The sequence below is a fragment of the Sphaeramia orbicularis genome, unplaced genomic scaffold, assembly GCF_902148855.1.
Source record: "Sphaeramia orbicularis unplaced genomic scaffold, fSphaOr1.1, whole genome shotgun sequence".
In the NCBI taxonomy this organism is placed as follows: domain Eukaryota; kingdom Metazoa; phylum Chordata; class Actinopteri; order Kurtiformes; family Apogonidae; genus Sphaeramia; species Sphaeramia orbicularis.
The window spans coordinates 4162-21256 of NW_021941642.1; the positions used below are offsets into that span (position 1 = coordinate 4162).

The following is a 17095-nucleotide window of genomic DNA, read 5'->3' on the forward strand; positions in this document are numbered from 1 at the left end:
TATCTGAGATGATTCTGCACTACATGAATGAAACTGACACCAAGGCTTTGAAAATAGAAGATTTGTGCTGAGAATTCAGAGCATTTTTAAACTGTGCTTTAGTGTCAGAAGCAGAGCCAGGAGCCAGTAGTGATGAGAGGATTGTTCCTGTCAGGATGGAAGGAAAAGGTGAGCTGTTGGAACAGACTGTGTCAACAAGCATTAGTTCCACTAAAACCACTGTCTAGACCCAAACCATAGTCCTGACCTGTTTTAGTTTTATTATTAAAAGTGAGACAGTAAATACACAAAGCCCACAACTGAAAGGCAACAGCATAAAGTCATATTAAATAAACCTGCATATTTAGCCAGTGTAAAGATCTGAACTGGTTCAGTAAGTCCAAATGTCTGTAGATATTATTTTTTATTGTGATCCAGGTGCAGGAGAGTCTAGAGAAACTGGAGGAAGTGTGAAAGGGAGAGCAGAGTCTACTGATGACAGAGGAGCAGCTCAGCAGCACAACCCTGAACCACTAGTCACAAATGACACAGATGAACAGGAGTCTGCTGTTAGCTTTGATTGCTTTGCTCACCCTCAGTCACAGGATACACATATTTTTTTCTTATCATCCTCATCAAACCCCTAATATCACTATACCAACAGTTTTCAATAGCATCGATGGAACAAACCGCAAGTAAGTTGTGATGGAAATCTTTTGTTGCAGAGGATACAAAAATAAGAGTTAGAAAGTGCAGCAAGCTTAATTTATTTATTTATTTTTTTTTATTTTAATATTTTTATACTTTAATTCATTTCAAACATTTTAAAGGTTTGAAAAATGTTACACTTATAAAAAAAAAATAAGATTTTGTTATTGTTGTGTTGTGAGGAATAATAATGTTGGAGATGTGGATGTGCACTCACTGTTGAAATAAATCCACATTGTGAAGCAACCTTTACTTGCGCTGAATTGGAAATATTTTAGAAAATACACTGAATTAGAAGGCTTTGCAGAACAGTGTGTAGACCTAACATGTAAGGTTAGAATTGCATGATTTTAATAATAATTGGTCGTGATCTAAAGTGGGCCGGTCTGAGGTATGAAACTCCAGGGCTGAAAATGAGTCTCAGTCCGGCCCTGATATAGCTTCAAACATGTCTTTTAATAATGATCAATGTAAAATGAGTCAGATGAACATGTCTTCTTCCAACTCTCAGATCCTGTAAATGAAAAGCTGTTGGATTGTGTTCCAGACAAAAGTGCACAGACATGTTTGAATGAAAGGCTTTTATTGAACATCAGCTGATGTGGACATGTGGATCAGCAGACACTCAGACCCAGTCAGGTCCAGTCCCAGGTCTGGACATGTGGATCACAACACAGACCCAGTTCAGGTCCAGTCCCAGGTCTGGACATGTGGACCAGCAGACACTCAGACCCAGGTCAGGTCCAGTCCCAGGTCTGGACATGTGGACCAGCAGACACTCAGACCCAGGTCAGGTCCAGTCCCAGGTCTGGACATGTGGACCAGCAGACACTCAGACCCAGGTCAGGTCCAACCCCCCAGTCCAGTCCCAGGTCCAGACTGGTTGGGGGTCAGACTTAAGGCTGGGTCTCCAGCATCTCGTCGTCTCAACAGGATCTTCCGCAGCTCCTGGTCTTGTCCTGGTCTTGGTCCTGGTCTGGGTCCTGGTCTGGATCAGTGGACGGAGGTGCTGTCTTTGGTTGGTGGGAGGTTCTGTTGAAGTTCTCCTGAACACATTCAGTGAAAACACACACATACATTCAGTTCAGTTGTGTGGATGAAAACCTGGTGGAGAAGAGTCCATGTGTGAAGAAACCAAGGTTTACACAAAGACTGCAAAGGCCTGAAATGAACCGTAGGAACTGTAGGAACTGTATAAACTGTAGGAACTGTGTAAACTATATAAACTGTAGGAACTGTATAAACTGTATGAACTGTGTAAACTATATAAACTGTAGGAACTGTATAAACTCTAGGAACTGTAAGAACTGTGTAAACTATATAAACTGTAGGAACTGTAGGAACTGTGTAAACTATATAAATTGTAGGAACCGTAGGAACTGTATAAACTGTAGGAACTGTGTAAACTATATAACTGTAGGAACTGTATAAACTGTAGGACTGTATAAACTGTAGGAACTGTAGGAACTGTATAAACTGTAGATACTGTAAGAACTGTGTAAACTATATAACTGTAGAACTGTATAAACTGTAGGAACTGTAGGAACTGTAAGAACTGTGTAAACTGTAGGAACTGTATAAACTGTAGGAACTGTAAGAACTGTGTAAACTATATAAACTGTAGGAACTGTAAGAACTGTGTAAACTATATAAACTGTAGGAACTATATAAACTGTAGGAACTGTATAAACTGTAGGAACTGTAGTAACTGTATAAACTGTAGGAACTGTAAGAACTGTATAAACTATATAAACTGTAGGAACTGTAGGAACTGTATACACTGTAGGAACTGTAGGAACTGTGTAAACTATATAAACTGTAGGAACTGTAGGAACTGTATAAACTGTAGGAACTGTGTAAACTATATAAACTGTAAACTGTATAAACTGTAGGAACTGTGTAAACTATAGGAACTGTATAAACTGTAGGAACTTTGTAAACTATATAAACTGTATAAACTGTAGGAGCTGTATAAACATTAGGAACTGTGGGAACTGTAGAAACTGTAGGAACTGTAGGAACTGTATAAACTGTAGGAACTGTATAAACTGTATAAACTGTATGAACTGTATAAACTGTAGGAACTGTAGGAACTGTGTAACTGGATAAAGTGTATGAACTGTAGGAACTGTATAAACTGTATAAACTGTAGGAACTGTTAAAACTGTATAAACTGTAGGAACTGTAAACTGTATGAACTGTAGGAACTGTGTAAACTGTATAAACTGTAGGAACTGTAAAAACTGTAGGAACTGTAGGAACTGTATAACTGTAGGAACTGTAGGAAATGTATAAACTGTATGAACTGTGGGAACTGTATAAACTGTAGGAACTGTATAAACGTATAAACTGTAGGAACTTTAGGACTGTGTAAACTGTATAAACTGTATAAACTGTGGGAACTGTATAAACTGTAGGAACTGTAGTAACTGTATAAACTGTAGGAACTGTAAGAACTGTGTAAACTATATAAACTGTAGGAACTGTAGGAACTGTGTAACTATATAATTGTAGGAACTGTATAAACTGTAGGAACTGTATAAACTGTAGGAACTGTAGGACTATAAACTGTAGATACTGTAAGAACTGTAAACGATATAAACTGTAGGAACTGTATAAACTGTAGGAACTGTAAGAACTGTGTAAACTAATAAACTGTAGGAACTGTAAGAACTGTGTAAACTATATAAACTGTAGGAACTGTAGGAACTATATAACTGTAGGAACTGTATAACTGTAGGAACTGTAGTAACTGTATAAACTGTAGGAACTGTAAGAACTGTGTAAACTATATAAACTGTAGGAACTGTAGGAACTGTATACACTGTAGGAACTGTAGGAACTGTGTAACTATATAACTGTATGAACTGTAGGAACTGTATAAACTGTAGGAACTGTGTAAACTATATAAACTGTAGGAACTGTATAAACTGTAGGAACTGTAAGAACTGTGTAAACTATATAAACTGTAGGAACTGTAGGAACTGTATACACTGTAGGAACTGTAGGAACTGTGTAAACTATATAAACTGTAGGAACTGTATAAACTGTAGGAACTGCGTAAACTATAAAAACTGTAGGAACTGTATAAACTGTAGGAACTGTATAAACTGTAGGAACTGTAGGAACTGTATAACTGTAGATACTGTAAGAACTGTGTAAACTATATAAACTGTAGGAACTGTATAAACTGTAGGAACTGTAAGAACTGTGTAAACTATATAAACTGTAGGAACTGTAAGAACTGTGTAAACTATATAAACTGTAGGAACTGTAGGAACTATATAAACTGTAGGAACTGTATAAACTGTAGGAACTGTAGTAACTGTATAAACTGTAGGAACTGTAAGAACTGTGTAAACTATATAAACTGTAGGAACTGTAGGAACTGTATAAACTGTAGGAACCTGTGTGTGTAACTATATAAACTGTATGAACTGTAGGAACTGTATAACTGTAGGAACTGTGTAAACTATATAAACTGTAGGAACTGTATAACTGTAGGAACTGTATAACTGTAGGAACTTTGTAAACTATATAAACTGTATGAACTGTATAAACTGCAGGAACAGGTAGGAACTGTATAAACTGTAGGAGCTGTATGCTGTATAAACTGTATAAACTGTAAGCTGTATAAACTTTAGGAACTGTAGGAACTGTAGAAACTGTAGAAACTGTAGAGCTGTAGGAACTGTATAAACTGTAGGAACTGTATAAACTGTATAAACTGTATGACTGTATAAACCGTAGGAACTGTAGAACTGTGTAAACTGGATAAGTGTATGAACTGTAGGAACTGTATAAACTGTATAACTGTAGGAACTGTATAAACTGTAGAAACTGTATAAACTGTAGGAACTGTGTAAACTGTATGAACTGTAGGAACTGTGTAAACTGTAAAACTGTAGGAACTGTAAAACTGTAGGAACTGTAGGAACTGTATAAACTGTAGGAACTGTATAACTGTATGAACTGTAGGAAATGTATAAACTGTATGAACTGTGGGAACTGTATAAACTGTAGGAACTGTATAAACTGTATAAACTGTAGGAACTTAGGAACTGTGTAAACTGTATAAACTGTAAACTGTGGGAACTGTATAAACGTAGGAACTGTAGTAACTGTATAAACTGTAGGAACTGTAAGAACTGTGTAAACTATATAACTGTAGAACTGTAGTACTGTAAGAACTGTGTAAACTATATAAACTGTAGGAACTGTAGGAACTGTGTAAACTATATAAACTGTAGGAACCGTAGGAACTGTATAAACTGTAGGAACTGTGTAAACTATATAAACTGTAGGAACTGTATAAACTGTAGGAACTGTGGGAACTGTATAAACTGTAGGAACTGTATAAACTATATAAACTGTAGGAACTGTATAAACTGTAGGAACTGTAGTAACTGTATAAACTGTAGGAACTGTAAGAACTGTGTAAACTATATAAACTGTAGGAACTGTAGGAACTGTATACACTGTAGGAACTGTAGGAACTGTGTAAACTATATAAACTGTATGAACTGTAGGAACTGTATAAACTGTAAGAACTGTGTAAACTATATAAACTGTAGGAACTGTAGGAACTGTGTAAACTATATAAACTGTAGGAACCGTAGGAACTGTATAACTGTAGGAACTGTGTAAACTATATAAACTGTAGGAACTGTATAAACTGTAGGAACTGTGGGAACTGTATAAACTGTAGGAACTGTATAAACTATATAAACTGTAGGAACTGTAAGAACTGTGTAAACTATATAAACTGTAGGAACTGTAGGAACTATATAAACTGTAGGAACTGTATAAACTGTAGGAACTGTAGTAACTGTATAAACTGTAGGAACTGTAAGAACTGTGTAAACTATATAAACTGTAGGAACTGTATACACTGTAGGAACTGTAGGAACTGTGTAAACTATATAAACTGTAGGAACTGTATAAACTGTAGGAACTGTGTAAACTATATAAACTGTAGGAACTGTATAACTGTAGAACTGTATAAACTGTAGGAACTTTGTAAACTATATAAACTGTATGAACTGTATAAACTGCAGGAACTGTAGGAACTGTAGAAACTGTAGGAGCTGTAGGAACTGTATAAACTGTAGGAACTGTATAAACTGTAGGAACTGTAGGAACTGTAGAAACTGTAGAAACTGTAGGAGCTGTAGGAACTGTATAAACTGTAGGAACTGTATAAACTGTATAAACTGTATGAACTGTATAAACTGTAGGAACTGTGTAAACTGGATAAAGTGTATGAACTGTAGGAACTGTATAAACTGTATAAACTGTAGGAACTGTATAAACTGTAGAAACTTAGAAACTGTAGAACTGTGTAAACTGTATGACTGTAGGAACTGTATAAACTGTAGGAACTGTAGGAACTGTAAAACTGTATAAACTGTAGGAACTGTATAAACTGTATGAACTGTAGGAAATGTATAAACTGTATGATTGTGGGAACTGTATACTGTAGGAACTGTATAAACTGTATAAACTGTAGGAACTTTAGGAACTCTGTAAACTGTATAAACTGTAGGAACTGTATAAACTGTAGGAACTGTAGGAACTGTATAAAGTGTATAAACTGTATAAACTGTGGGAACTGTATAAACTGTATGAACTGTAGGAACTGTGTAAACTGTATGAACTGTAGGAACTGTATAAACTGTAGGAACGGTATAAACTGTAGGAACTGTAGGAACTGTAGAAACTGTAGGAACTGCATAAACTGTATAAACTGTAGGAACTGTATAAACTGTATGAGCTGTAGGAACTGTACAAACTGTAGGAGCTGTAGGAACTGTATAAACTCTATAATCTGTAGGAACTGTATAATCTGTATGAACTGTAGAACTGTATAACTGTATAAACTGTAGGAACTGTATAAACATTAGGAACTGTAGAAACTGTAGGAACTGCATAAACTGTATGAACTGTAGAACTGTGTAAACTGTATAAACTGTAGGAACTGTATAAACTGTAGAACTGTATAAACTGTATGAGCTGTAGGAACTGTGTAACTGTAGGAACTGTAGGAACTGTATAAAGTGTATAAACTGTAGGAACTGTATAAACTGTAGGAACTGTGTAAACTGTAGGAACTGTATAAACTGTAGGAACTGTAAGAACTGTGTAACCATATAACTGTATGAACTGTAGAACTGTGTAAACTGTAAACTGTATGAACTGTAGGAACTGTGTAAACTCTATAAACTGTATGAACTGTAGGAACTGTAGAAACGGTATAACTGTAGGAACTGTATAAACTGTAGGAACTGTAGAAACTGTAGGAACTGTAGAAACTGTAGGAACTGTAGGAACTGTATAACTGTAGGAACTGTATAAACTGTAGGAACTGTAGGAACTGTATAAACTGTAGGAACTGTGTAACTGTATGAAGTGTATAAACTGTAGAACTGTATAAACTGTATGAACTGTAGGAACTGTGTAAACTGTATAAAGTGTAAAACTGTAGGAACTGTATAAACTGTAGGAACTGTAGGAACGTGTAAACTGTATAACTGTAGGAACTGTATAAACTGTAGGAACTGTAAAACTGTGTAAACTATATAAAACTGTAGGAACTGTAAGAACTGTGTAAACCATATAAACTGTATGAACTGTAGGAACTGTGTAAACTGTATAAACTGTATGAACTGTAGGAACTGTGTAAACTCATAACTGTATGAACTGTAGAACTGTAGAACGGTATAAACTGTAGGAACTGTATAAACTGTAGGAACTGTGTAAACTATATAAACTGTAGGAACTGTAGGAACTGTAAAACGGTATAAACTGTAGGAACTGTATAAAACTGTATAAACTGTAGGAACTGTGTAAACTGTATAACTGTAGGAACTGTATAAACTGTATGAACTGTAGGAACTGTGTAAACTGCATAAGTGTATAAACTGTAGGAACTGTATAAACTGTAGGAACTGTGTAATCTGTATAAACTGTAGGAACTGTATAAACTGTAGGAACTGCAGAAACTGTATAAACTGTAGGAACTGTATAACTGTAGGAAGTGTAGGAACTGTATAAACTGTAGGAACTGTGTAATCTGTATAAACTGTAGGAACTGTATAAACTGTAGGAACTGTAGGAACTGTATAAACTGTAGGAACTGTATAAACTGTAGGAACTGTAGGAACTGTATAAACTGTATAAAGTATATAAACTGTAGGAACTGTATAAACTGTATAAACTGTATGAACTGTATGACTGTAGGACTGTGTAACTGTATAAAGTGTATAAACTGTAGGAACTGTATAACTGTATAAACTGTATGAACTGTAGGAACTGTGTAACTGTATAAAGTGTATAAAACTGTAGGAACTGTAGAAACTGTAGGAACTGTAGGAACAGTGTAAACTGTATAAACTGTAGGTACTGTATAAACTGTATAAACTGTAGAACTGTATAAACTGTAGGAACTGTGTAACTGTAGGAACTGTATAAACTGTATAAACTGTAGAACTTGTAAACTGTAGGAACTGTAGGAACTGTATAAACTGTAGGAACTGTATAACTGTATAAACTGTATGAACTGTAGAACTGTGTAACTGTAGGAACTGTAGGAACTGTGTAAACTGTATAAACTGTAGGAACTGTATAAACTGTAGGAACTGTAGGAACTGTGTAAACTGTATAAACTGTATAAACTGTAGGAACTGTATAAACTGTAATAAACTGTATGAACTGTATGAACTGTAGGAACTGTGTAAACTGTAGGAACTGTATAAACTGTAGGAAATGTATAAACTGTATAAACTGTATAAACTGTAGGAACTGTATAAACTGTATAAAGTGTATAAACTGTAGGAACTGTATAAACTGTATAAACTGTATGAACTGTATAAACTGTATAAACTGTAGGAACTGTATAAACTGTATAAACTGTAGGAACTGTGTAAACTGTAGGAACTGTAGGAACTGTGTAAACTGTAGGAACTGTAGGAACTGTGTAAACTGTATAAAGTGTATAAACTGTATAAACTGTAGGAACTGTGTAAACTGTATAAACTGTAGGAACTGTATAAACTGTATGAACTGTAGGAACTGTGTAAACTGTATAAAGTGTATAAACTGTAGGAACTGTATAACTGTAGGAACTGTGCAATCTGTAATAAACTGTAGGAACTGTAAAAACTATATGAACTATAGGAACTGTTAAACTGTAGGAACTGTGTAATCTGTATAAACTGTAGGAACTGTAGGAACTGTATAACTGTAGGAACTGTAAAAACTATATGAACTGTAGGAACTGTATAAACTGTAGGAACTGTGTAATCTGTAAAACTGTAGGAACTGTATAAACTGTAGGAACTGTAGGAACTGTATAAACTGCATAAACTGTAGGAACTGTATAAACTGTATAAAGTGTAGGACTGTAATTGTAGGAACTGTAGGAACTGTATGAACTGTAGGAACTGTGTAAACTGTAAAAAGTGTAAAACTGTAGGAACTGTTTAAACTGTAGGAACTGTGTAATCTGTATACACTGTAGGAACTGTATAACTGTAGGAACTGTAAACTGTATAAACTGTAGGAACTGTAGGAACTGTAAACTGTATAAAGTGGTATAAACTGTATGAACTGTATAACTGTAGGAACTGTGTAAACTGTATAAAGTGTATAAACTGTAGGAACTGTATAAACTGTAGGAACTGTGTAATCTGTATTAACTGTAGGAACTGTATAAACTGTAGGAACTGTAGGAACTGTAGAAACTGTATGAACTGTAGGAACTGTGTAAACTCTACAAAGTGTATAAACTGTATGAACTGTATAAACTGTATAAACTGTAGGAACTGTATAAACTGTATAAACTGTATGAACTGTAGGAACTGTATAAAGTGTATAAACTGTATGAACTGTAGGAACTGTGTAAACTGTATAAACTGTAGGAACTGTATAAACTGTATAAAGTGTATAAACTGTAGGAACTGTATAAACTGTAGGAACTGTAGGAACTGTATAAACATTAGGAACTGTAGAAACTGTAGAAACTGTAGGAGCTGTAGGAACTTTATAAACTGTAGGAACTGTAGAAACTGTAGAAACTGTAGGAACTGTATAAACTGTAGGAACTGTAGGAACTGTATAAACTGTAGGAACTGTATAAACTGTATGAACTGTATGAACTGCATGAACTGTAGGAACTGTGTAAACTGTATAAAGTGTATGAACTGTATAAACTGTAGGAACTGTATAAACTGTAGGAACTGTATAAACTGTAGGAACTGTAGGAACTGTGTAAACTGTATAAACTGTAGGAACTGTATAAACTGTAGGAACTGTAGAAACTGTATAAACTGTAGGAACTGTATAAACTGTATGAACTGTAGAAATGTATAACTGTATGAACTGTGGGAACTGTATAAACTGTAGGAACTGTATAAACTGTATAAACTGTAGAACTTTAGGAACTGTGTAAACTGTATAAACTGTAGGAACTGTGTAAACTGTATAAAGTGTATAAACTGTATATGTATGAACTGTGGGAACTGTATAAACTGTATGAACTGTAGGAACTGTATAAACTGTATAACGGTATAAACTGTAGGAACTGTAGAACTGTAGAAACTGTAGAACGCATAAACTGTATAAACTGTAGAGCTGTAGGAACTGTATAAACTGTATGAGCTAGGAACTGTACAACTGTAGGGCTGTAGGAACTGTATAAACTCTATAACTGTAGGAACTGTATAATCTGTATGAACTGTATAAACTGTAGGAACTGTAGGAACTGTATAAACATTAGGAACTGTAGGAACTGTAAAACTGTAGGAACTGCATAAACTGTATGAACTGCAGAACTGTTTAAACTGTATAAACTGTAGGAACTGTATAAACTGTATAGCTGTAGGAACTGTGTAAACTGTATAAACTGTAGGAACTGTATAAACTGTAGGAACTGTAAACTGTATAAACTGTAGGAACTGTATAAACTGTAGGAACTGTAGGAACTGTGTATCTGTATAAACTGAGGAACTGTATAAACTGTAGGAACTGTAACTGTAGGAACTGTGTAATCTGTATAAACTGTATAACTGTAGGAACTGTATAAACTGTATGAACTGTAGGAACTGTGTAACTGTATAAAGTGTAAAACTGTAGGAACTGTGTAAACTGTATGAACTGTAGGAACTGTGTAAACTGTATAACTGTAGACCTGTATAAACCGTATAAACTGTATGAACTGTAGAACTGTGTAAACTACAATAAGTGTATAAACTGTAGGCTGTATAACTGTAGGAACTTAGGAACTGTGTAATCTGTATAAACTGTAGAACTGTATAAACTGAGGAACTGTGTAAACTGTATAAACTGTATAACTGTAGGAACTGTATAAACTGTATGAACTGTAGGAACTGTGTAAACTGTATAACTGTAGAACTGTATAAACTGTATGAAATGTAGGAACTGTGTAACTGTATAACTGTAGGAACTGTATAAACTGTATGAAATGTAGGAACTGTGTAAACTGCATAAAGTGTATAAACTGTAGAACGTATAAACTGAGGAACTGTAGAACTGTGTAATCTGTATAAACTGTAGGACTGTATAAACGTAGGAACTGCAGAAACTGTATAAACTGTAGGAACTGTATAAACTGTAGGAACTGTATAAACTGTAGGAACTGTGTAATCTGTATAAACTGTAGGAACTGTATAACTGTAGGAACTGTAGGAACTGTATAAACTGTATAAACTGTATGAACTGTAGGAACTGTGTAAACTGTATAAAGTGTATAAACTGTAGGAACTGTATAAACTGTATAAACTGTATGAACTGTAGGAACTGTGTAAACTGTAGGAACTGTAGGAACTGTGTAAACTGTATAAACTGTAGGAACTGTATAAACTGTATAAAGTGTATAAACTGTAGGAACTGTAGGAACTGTAGGAACTGTGTAAACTGTATAAAGTGTATAAACTGTAGGAACTGTATAAACTGTATGAACTGTAGGAACTGTGCAAACTGTATAAAGTGTATAAACTGTAGGAACTGTATAAACTGTATAAACTGTAGGAACTGTAGGAACTGTGTAAACTGTATAAACTGTATAAACTGTAGGAAATGTATAAACTGTATGAACTGTAGGAACTGTGTAAACTGTAGGAACTGTAGGAACTGTGTAATCTGTATAAACTGTAGGAACTGTAGGAACTGTATAAACTGTATAAACTGTATAAACTGTATGAACTGTAGGAACTGTGTAAACTGTATAAACTGTATAAACTGTAGGAACTGTATAAACTGTATGAACTGTAGGAACTGTGTAAACTGCATAAAGTGTAGGAACTGTGTAAACTGTAGGAACTGTAGGAACTGTGTGAAGTGTAGGAACTGTAGGAACTGTGTAAACTGTATAAAGTGTATGAAGTGTATGAAGTGTTGAGTGAACAGGTGGGTTTGGAACCCATGCCTGCAGGGTGTGTTGGCCACTGGCGCAGACAGTGGACCTGTGCTCTGTTCCAGGTCAGACATTCCAACTGCAGATGAGTGATGTCAGTAACACACAGGAACAGCAGGTGTGAAGGACTGGTGTACCACATGTGCATCCTGTGTTCCTGGAACATGGGAAATGTCACATATACACCAACATATATGCATATCTACACAAATCTATGCACTGACACCAACATAGGCACATATATATACAAATATGCGTATATACAAAAATATGCACATACACACATATGCACAAATATATGCACTTATACACACACATAGGCACTACACACACACATAGGCACATATACACACACATAGGCACAACACACACACATGCACATAGGCACATACACACACACATAGGCACATAGGCTACATGACCACACACTAGGCCATAGGCACATACACACACACATAGGCACATACACACACATAGGCACATACCCACACATAGGCACCATACACCAACATAGGCACATACACACACATAGGCACATACACACACATAGGCCACTACACACACATAGCCATACACACACACATAGGCACATATACACACACATAGGCACATACACACACACATAGGCACATACACACACATAGGCACATACACACACACATAGGCACATACACACACACATAGGCACATATACACACACATAGGCACATATACACACACATAGGCACATATACACATATACAGGGTGTCCCATAAGTCTCCATACATAGGAGACAATACATTCCATACAAATATGGTTCTAACATGTATTTCTGTATATTTCAGATAACCCAAAGAATGCATTAGAATAAAGAGCAACGAATTGAAATCATCCTGATGGCCGGTTCAGCGAGCATAGTATGGTTACAAGCGCATTTAACAGAAAAACATGGGAGAGTATCACACACGACACTGTGGCAAAACTTATTGTCAAGTTTCAAAAAAACAGGAATGTTTTGGATCAATTTGTTCCCGACAAAATGGCAGTCATATAGAGCATATTATATAAATAAAAAATGGTTTATGTCAAGAAACGTTCATTTTTCCTATGTATGGAGACTTATGGGACACCCTGTATATACAAATATATGCATAATACAAAATTATGCACATACACACATATGCACAAATAATGCACATATACACACATATGTACATATACACACATATCTGTTCATATACACACAGGTCCTGCACATGTACACACACATGTGTTACATATACACACATATGTGTCACATATACACACACATACACACAGCTGTCACATATACACACATATCTGCACATACACACATATATACACTATATACACGTATCTGTCACATATATACACGTGTCACATATACACACATAATGTGTCATAGATACACACATATTTGTCACATACACACATTGTGTCACATATACACACATATCTGCACATATACACACATATATACACGTATACACACATATATGCACATATACACACACATATACGTACATATACACACATATATGCACATATACACACATATACCACATATACACATATACCACACATATACACATATATATCTGTTAAATGTGCATGGGTGGTGCATGTGAAACCAGTCTCTGGTCCCAGATCACCCCAGACCCAGTTCAAATGCAGTGTACCAGCATGGGTTTGTTTGAAAGTTCCATTACCAGGATTCCTTGAAGTTCCTGAATGGCTGACTTGGAGGGCAGCCTCTCCATCTGATAAAAGGAAAAAGATGGGTTTGGTCAAATAACAGCAGTCTGACACATTAGACTTATTTTGCTCCTCATTCTCCACTTAGGAGGCTAAACTGCACCTCTTAGCACACCTGGAGGACGTATGCCTTTCCACAAGAAACAAATGTGTCAGCGCACAATCATTTCAATTTTCTCCTCCTCATTATGTCTAATTACCTCTGAGAACAGGTCCTAATGCTATCTAATTTACTGGAGCTGTTGTGGCAGACAGACCAACACAGACTAAAAGACGTCTTGGCCATATGTCATGTTTTATCCAAACAGCAGCAGCTCTTAGATATCCCACACACTGATGGATTTAAGAGCTCTCACAATATACGCTACACAATTGTACACACACACACACACACACACACACACACACTCAGCCCTTTGAGCTGAAACTAAATGTGCTGTCAGAATCACTACATTTCATGGAGCTCCCTCTATAACCTGACTTGTGTTTCATAGCTTCGTGTCGTCAGTGTTCAGACTTTACTTCTGTAGGTGGCGCTCTTATTCCTGCACAAAACACACATGAGCTGTAACAAACTGCCTGTGTCAAACACAGTCCAGCAGAAATGATGTCAACTGCAAAAGCAGACGTACACATTCAGACGGTGGCTTCAAGGGTATAATATAATAATATATAGTTTTGGGTTTTTCATTCTAGTTTAGTTTTATTAGTTTGACCTTTTTTCTCTAATTCAGTTCATTTAATTCATTTTAGAGCAGGTTTGATAGTTTTTATTAGTTTTCATTTTTTCTAAATGCTTAGTTTCAGTTCAGTTGTAGTTCAGTTGTAGTTCAGTTGTAGTTTAGTTGTAGTTTAGGTGTAGTTCAGTTGTAGTTTAGTTGTAGTTTAGTTGTAGTTCAGTTGTAGTTCAGTTGTAGTTTAGTTGTAGTTCAGTTGTAGTTCAGTTGTATTTCAGTTGTAGTTCAGTTGTAGTTCAGTTGTAGTTCAGTTGTAGTTCAGTGGTCTCTTTTCTCTTCTTCTCTGTGCTCCTATTCAAATCAATCCCAGACAGGACTCTGCTGCTTTAGTCTCCATGTTTCCAGGTAGAGTGGGGACCAGAAGACGACTGGAAACCACAAGTGAACACAAGTGACGGAGCAAAAAGTGTCGTATGGAGGACAGCACAGAAAACTGAGAGACAAAGAAATCCATTTAACATCAATCTGACAGTGACAAAGACCAAAACCAGGAATTTGATCAGAATTTTTATCCGTTTTAGTTAGTTTAGTAAACACACAATACAGTTTCAGTTAGTGATGGTTTTTTTCTTATAATTATAATTTTTATTTATTCAGTGAATGAAAATGTTTTATAATTCTAGTTTTCATCATTTCGTTAGTTTTTCATGATAATAACCTTGGTTGGCTTAAGAGTCTGGTTTCAACTGGCTCCATATGTAAAGTGTCATGAGAAAACTTGATTGATTGATTGATGATTGATTGATTGACTGATACAGTTAAACCCTGCACCAACCAAACCAGGAGGAAAACTATGGGGTTAGGCCTGGTGTCCAAATATTCACATACATTAAACCAGATGTGTGTTCATATGAGTCTGTAGTTGGACAGAAATAAATGTGTGTAAACTGTTGAATGAGTTCAGTCGTTCATTAAATGTATTGTGTGTATTTGATCGAATATGAATGAATAAGTTTAGACAGAATTCCAAACAGGAAACCCAACTGGACCAGTGCTCTTTCTCCGATATCATGAATATGAATTCACCAACAGGACTGTACTGTGGTACATCGTCCCACTTCACAGACATGATTTTCTGGAGCAGAAGATCCATGGATTCACAGACTGACCATGAGTTCAGGGTCCAGTTCAGGTCCAGATGAGGTTCAGATCAGGGTCCAGATCAGGTCCAGATCAGGCAGGATCACTGGTCCAAGATGGACGACCAAATCAGAGAACCAAACCAGGTCCATCCAAACCATTAGTCCAATGTTCTGTCCAACTGTAGAAGGAAACCTGAACTCATGGTCAGTCTGTGAATCCATGGATCCTCTGCTCCAGAATAATGTCTGGGACTAACCCTAACCCTAACCCAAGGACCAGCCCCAACTCTAACCCTAGGATTAACCCTAACCCTAACCCAGTGGTTCTTAACCTGTGGCGGTACTGAACCCCACCAGTTTCAGATGCGCATTCACTGAACCCTTCTTTATTAAAAATACAATATGATTTTTTTCAATTCAAGACCAAGCATATGTTTTACTGGTGCCCAAAATGAACCGTGCATTAACCTTTCACAAAGACATGACCTTTTTTAATACTACCACACTGAAATGGTTTTAATTTTTAACCTTATGTATTCCAATAATGAACTTATTGTATTATGCTATTATCATTTTGAACATTTTAACACACACCCATCACCTAATTTCCATCAGGCTACAATAATAATGAATATTTACTGCAAATCAGTGGACTTCTGCTGTTGTGTATGTGTATGTGTAGGCCATCATGTCAACCCAGTTTCGTTTCATCTCGCTCCGAACTTTCTGAACCATGCAATTTTGACATAAAAAAAAAAAAAAATTGCATGTAGTGTATCAAAAAAAAAAAAGTTCTCGTTATACTCCTTCAGTATTTTTGTGATCGTTGTTTTATTACGGCACTAGCTCGGCTTTAGCGTAATACGATTTCTCCATCTGCGACGGTGCGTCGGTTGTCACATGATTGTAACTGACCAATGCGGTGACCGAAAAATGTAAACAAACGCTACACATGGATGCCTCCGTGGTTAACAGGAAATAGCAAAAGTCATAACAACAATGTGGAAAATACTCGAATAATTCACCGTCAGACGAGTGGAAGACATTATAAACACTTCCGGATGTGTTGTAGTGCTATAAGCAACAACAGTCCACCGCGTATATTGGATGTCAGTCAGAGAAAGAGTCTCCGAAGCCGTTTGTTTACATACACGGACCTAGCCCGACACACACACCTGACTAATGAGTCGAGTGTGTGTGTTGCCCTCCGCCGAACCCCTGAGACTGACTCACCGAACCCCTAGGGTTCGATCGAACCCAGGTTAAGAACCACTGCCCTAACCCTAGCCCTAGGATTGGTTCCTGGTGGTCCGGCCCTGGGGTAGATGATGAGTTTGGACTCTACGTACCCGTCTCCTGCCTCGGTTTGGTGCCTGGCCAACGGTCGAAGCTGGACTCCTTT

The 17095-nt window shown here is 36.4% G+C and overlaps 1 long non-coding RNA gene across 1 annotated transcript; it reads right to left on the reverse strand.

The window, feature by feature from the left end:
* Positions 1 to 1644: 1644 nt before the first annotated feature.
* LOC115416677 (uncharacterized) lies at positions 1645 to 17075 on the reverse strand. The gene is made up of 3 exons (XR_003935011.1): positions 17043 to 17075; positions 13829 to 13879; positions 1645 to 1733 (listed from the first exon to the last, which is right to left on the reverse strand). It is a non-coding gene; the product is annotated as an uncharacterized LOC115416677 (long non-coding RNA).
* Between the last annotated feature and the right edge of the window lie 20 nt (positions 17076 to 17095).